This window comes from Etheostoma spectabile, chromosome 2, assembly GCF_008692095.1.
Source record: "Etheostoma spectabile isolate EspeVRDwgs_2016 chromosome 2, UIUC_Espe_1.0, whole genome shotgun sequence".
NCBI classification, from domain to species: domain Eukaryota; kingdom Metazoa; phylum Chordata; class Actinopteri; order Perciformes; family Percidae; genus Etheostoma; species Etheostoma spectabile.
Window position 1 is genome coordinate 18,630,124 of NC_045734.1, and position 6,000 is coordinate 18,636,123.

The 6,000-nt window shown below is 37.0% G+C and overlaps 1 long non-coding RNA gene across 1 annotated transcript in view; it reads left to right on the forward strand.

The window, feature by feature from the left end:
• Positions 1-3,676: 3,676 nt before the first annotated feature.
• Positions 3,677-6,000, forward strand: part of LOC116703719 (uncharacterized) — a 3,285-nt gene continuing 961 nt past the window's right edge. Inside the window, exons 1-2 of the long non-coding RNA XR_004335491.1 lie at positions 3,677-3,774; positions 4,524-4,578. This is a non-coding gene — a long non-coding RNA (uncharacterized LOC116703719). The remainder of the gene's footprint in view (positions 3,775-4,523; positions 4,579-6,000) is intronic.

Sequence of the window (6,000 nt, forward strand, 5' to 3'; positions counted from 1 at the left end):
AGTCACAAGAACAATTCATCATTCTCATCATTAGTCATTCTCCAGAAAATTAATTCTAAGGCCTCAAGGTAAAATTATGACCAAACACCTGCAAAACCTATGACATTCCCATCAGCCTCAGCTGTACTTTGTGTATGGTACAGGAAACGTTACAGCGGGAGGATATGGTAAATGGAAGAAAATAGATGAAAAAATATCTTAAGTGGCTCTTTCAAAACAAAAAGTCTGAGGGCAGGTGCTTTTCATTTGAGATTATGCAGTAAATACCTGATCACCAAAGTGCACACACATCACAGCATAGATTAGGTGTGAAGCAGTGTCATGTTTTCTAATCTGGGGTTAACTAATCCACCTATGATCCTGATCCAGGCAGAGACAAAAGGTCTCCTCGGCTGTGGTGAGTAGATTGAACAATTGACTATGGACGGTTCATGTTAACCCTGCTGTCTTTGGCTGCAGGGGGGTGGGCTCTGGAGACCATGAGCACCACCATCATGTTTCTCTCCACTCTGGCTCTAATACTGCGCCGGCATTTCATCAGCCGAGAAAAGATGTAAATTGTTGTTTTTGTAAACCTTGATCCAAGCAGGGCAGGTTTTTGCTACTCATTCATTCCCCTTTTTGCTACTGCCATGATGTAAGTTAATTTAGTTTTATATAATTAAACTACATCTAAAGATAACACTTTATAAAAGACATTTGAAGACTGGAGACTCGACTCGGACTTGACTGCCTGAATACATGAAATACTTCAAAATTCATTTTAAAAAGTAAAATCTGTGAAATAAAAGATGAGCTTTCCTGAGTATGTTGTTTAACAGGTCATGCTTCCATTTACTGTGAAAATATGTTCTGTAGGTGTATTTTAGATTAATTACAATCAAATTCATCGTTATAATTAAAGTTGTAAGTCCTATACTGTACTAGCAGAGCTGTTGCCAGAATTTTGAAAAATACAAGTCCAAACTCCCCTTGCAGAATCCCAAACCACACTGTAAATATTATACATCCATGAACCACACCCGAACCACCAAATAAATGCTTTTAGTATTAAAAAATAAATCACAAAATGACTTTCTTTATTTATTAATTTAACTGTTCAAATATTTTTATATTAAGTTGTATCCCTTTACACTATGCTCTATTGCAAGGTATGTAATTGTGGAGATGAATTCTATATTTTTTCTTATTTCTGAAATATTGTCAAACTCTTTTATGAACCTGACTGTTCAACTCAGTGAGAATAAAGAGTGCATTAGTGCTTGAGAAGCAATTACAAACGCTTGCTCTTTTTTTGCTGTTGCACACATTTGCAGCACAGATGTGGACACAAATCATTGAAAAATGCATTGAGAGGACCTTGTTTTATTCATGTCAAACACACAATTATGGCTATTTTGTGATCCATTACAGCTGTAATCAACACCTCAGGCCAGGGCTGTGTACATTAGCACTAATTTGGACTAACACATTACGTGTTTGAAATGAATCTTATTAAATTCAGTGGTAATCCAATTTTTAGAGGTGTCTTAGGTGTGGTTTAATGTATACCCTTTCTAGGAAACCAGTCCAACTCAGTATTATTTTGTGAAAATACTCTGTCTTTACTATGTCTTCTCTAATCTTCTACAGTAATGTGATAGGTAGTGTTTAAAACAACAGTTTTTACCGCTCAGTAACTGGAGGATCAGGTTGAAAGCTTTATGTTTAACTCTTTAATTCAGCTTTAAACACAGCAAAATGGTTTTACTTTCTTCCATGGATGTGCATGCATCTTCATAAGGTTTGAGAATAAATTGCCTCAGATTTCATCATCCTCAGGTTGTCAAATATTGATCTCTCCACATAATTATGTGTAATGAGGTGCGGTGCCTCAGTTGGAGATCCATGTATAATGCTAGAGCATGGCAAAGTAGAGACCACTACATGAGTCATTTTCCAAGAGCCCTTCTTGCCTTTGATACTCAATCCCCCAGGGTCTGTCCTTGGATCTTTAGTTCTTTACAGTGTGAATAACACCACAGTTTGGGGCTTGAATTGATTCCAAGGTTGTGTGCTGGGAAAACGAGCTGATTACTGTGAAATCTTTTTTGTCTTTCTGGCTTAGCCAGCCTCATATTGAGCTGGATGCTATACTTAGCTGACTAGAAGCTGGTAAATGCTAATTGCAAATGCCAAGATCATTATGTTGAGAGCTGCCGTAACACTGGCAACAAAGGTGATGCTGAACCAACACTTTAGGTTGGCCCTTGACTGTCAATCATATTTTGTGACACACAAGGTTATAAATACAATGACATGTTGTATGATAATGCCCATAATATGACATTTCAGAGGGAGTTTAATACAAGACTGTGACAGTTAATAGCTTTGGGATTGAACAAACTGTATGTGATGGATTTAGACTGTTTTTCTCAGGAGTGTTTTTTTCTCATAAAGAGATCCAAACATCCAGATCACACATCATGTACTTGATTACACAGGTACATCCAGTAATTACCATTCTTTCATTTGGACATTGAACTAACATTAAACAAATCATTATACTGTTTTTGCATGCTAAAAGGATGAGACATTAATGCAGCATTAAGAAAATGTCCTTGAAAACAAGGGCTGATATTCTTTGATGAGAAGAAAAATGGAAAAGGGTTTCCATTTTAATGTCATCATGCTAACATTTTCAATGCTAACATGCTTATGTTTAGCAAGTACAATGTTTTTCATGTTCCGCATCTTAGCTAAGTTTGTCAGCATGCTAACATTAGCCAATTAGCACTAAACACAAAGAACAGCTGAGGCTCATGGGAATGTCAAAAATCACCAGAAGTTCTCAGGATTTTATTCTGTATTTTATGGCAAAACATCCAACAGTTTTTGAGATATTACAGTCTGAACCAAAGGGCCCATCCTGCTAGCATGGCTGAAATTAAGTGTTCCCTGACGACCAAACTATGTTTTTGAGACACTTTCTAAACATATATCTAATATCTTTGCCATTTTTCAACTGTAGTATCTTGTTACATTGTACATATATTAAAAGTTATTAGCAAGGCTCTAATTTCTAAACAATAATGTAACAGTGATATAAAAATCTAATCAGGTGTTAACTTTGTTTAATTTTTAGATGTCTGCAAGTTGTTTTTGAATTTAAACCAATGGTTGCTTTGGAAGTAGAAAAAAACTATTATAACAATGTGTTTTGGAAAATGTTAAGCCGCACACTCAAAGAGAACTTCTTGTTTCTCTTCTTGATGACAAAAAGACATCATCAAAGAATACAGTTTGTTTTGTATGTGCAAACTGAGTAATATGCACACTAGCCGCACTTCTTTAATAACATGACAGAAAGTCATAATGCAGAAAGAAAACAGTGTCTGCATTTCTATTCAAATCATTAAAAGGCCTTTTAAAGAGTTTTAAAAATGAGACACAGACAAAACACACACTGACCAACATTGTCTATATGACACATAACTAAACTCTCTCTGTTTGGCAGCAGATCACTTTCCCTGACTTACAAGGGTAAGAGTTATCCCGCCGTCATCCCTTCACTCGTCCACTTCACTCAAGTGTTTCTCATCATTCTCTCCTTCATCTAATTAATTATAATATATGATGTAACACCCAGTTCTGCTCACTGTGACCTTCTCCGACCTCCATCTCTTCCTCTTCTCGGCTTTCCAAAAGACTCAGGGGAGAATGAGGCGCCCTGTGGGCAGAGCAGCAAAGACTTAGAGAAGTGAGTCTCAGTGTGTTGCATGGCATCCACCTCAGGTAAACAAAGATAAATATGCTGTTTTCTTATGTCACCAATACCTTCCATGGCCAGGTCACTTTTACTGTTTTGTAGGAATATGGGATGTCAGAATCAACCCACAGCGTTTTTAAATCAGAATTAAAGTCTAACAGTGCCAACAGTTTAATCACTGTTCTGAATAACTGCTTCTGAATTAAACAATGTAGTCAATGACATTTACATTTTCCTTGTTGTCCAAGAAGGCAGAATTTTTGTTTAATCTTCTGGGGGCAATTTGTAAAGGAAGAATCTAAAGACATCAAGCTGTTGATGAAGCTAATTACAGCAGTCTTTCTTTATTGTCTTAGGGGTAGAAAATTAGATAGTTGGCCTATTGTTATTATTGTTTAATTCTGTGCAACAATAAAATAATGTGTCTGTACAGTTCACACAGTACTGTTGGTCCAATGGGTGGATACAATGTCTTCACACTGACTTTTATGTATAGGTATAAATCCTCTAGTTGAGTTTTTGTTTAGTTCATAATAGGAAACTGGATTTGAATTGGAAAGCATTGGAAAGTGTGTCTCTTATTTTGTCCACCCACATTCTATATTCTATAGACATTCTATATTCTATAGAATGTCAACGTTTAAAACATTTGGTATGACTTTAATAAAATACCAGTCTACACACCAATAACAACAGCATAACTGAGGAACATGTAGCTCATGTAACACTGAAACCACATTAAGTCTACATAAAACATGAGTGTGTCTCTCAACAGATATTAAGGCAGTGTCCCTCAGAGAGATCAGACTCAGTAGGTACATGTTTAACAGGTGAGATCTGTATTCTTTTGACTGCCACATATAGCCAAACCTGTGTCCACTCACACTGGCATCCTCTAAGATTTATAACACAATCCTAGCTGAAACATTTCCCATACATAAGAAACACAGTCATGAAAGGTAATCTAGCATTTAAAGATGTGTGTTTTGTCAGTTTTCATTGGACTGATAATGGGACTGTAGTGCACCATCTGCACTGATACCCTGTATCTTGCTAGCACAATAGTTTTACCAACTGCTCTGTGTTGAAGAGTATCAGTTTGTAGGCTCAAGTAACATTGTAGGAAACTGTTTTGGACGCTTTGGGGGGCAGACCTGGTCAGCCCAGTAACCCAGGAATTCGAGTCACACTGTGCGGAGGGGACATCAGGGATAGCAGGGCAACTGATGCATGTTTGCCAGAGCACTGGACGGATGTACAGGACTGGAGCATAGAGAAGAGACAAAACCACAGAGTAAGACCATCTCTGACCTCTGAAACACTTCTGTCCTTCTCTCTCACACAGCACCCTGAACATGTTGTGCCCCGGTTTCTAGGAATAGGCTTTCTTACAGCTTTTGCACATTTAACCTTAAACAGACTGAACTCAGAGCTGCATGTTTTCTCCCAGTGCAGTCAATACTAGGTCATTTAGACTAGCCTGTTATGCGTTCTTTGTAAAATGCCTCTGGGTTTTGTCCAGCAGGTCAATCAAAGTCATTGCTCCTTTACTTATCTCCTAACTGTGTTGCATAAAATCATGTCTCATGTGAGTTAAGAAATTTAAAAAAGTGTTTGATCAACACATTATGTATTGAGCTTGTTAGTGTCATACATTTGCTCATATTGTGTGACCCTCTATATGTATGTGTGGGACATCATGTGATGATTGTATTTCTGATGTCCTTAATACGAACACACAATCTATACATTAAAAGAGTTTGACACCAGTAGTTCTCCTTGTAGGCCAGGTGATCTGCATCTCCTTAATGCTTTTTGATAGAGTTAATGTTAAACAGATATACAAATCTGTACTAATTAATGTATTAATTTGCTTCCTAATGAAGTCATTAACGCAGATGCATTACATAATAGTCATTATGAAGCACCATTACCCTGTACTGTGCTCAAAGTAATTATAACAGAAAGGACGAACCTGCCTGTTGGCACAAAGCCGTCTTGAGCTGGTGGTGAATTTTTCATGTATCTGGCAAGTAAACATCCAAAACAAACTTTCTATTCATGCGAGTGCTTGACAGACAGCTGTCACGTTAGTCATTTGATGACTTGGTTTTCCAAATAAATACAAAGCCATTATTGCTATTACTTCTTTTGTTTGTTTTTCATGTGCACTAAAACAAAAACAATTTAAATTTGCTGTATTTCAATAAAAATCTCTGCCAATCTGCTAGGAATGTGTGTGTGTGTGTGTG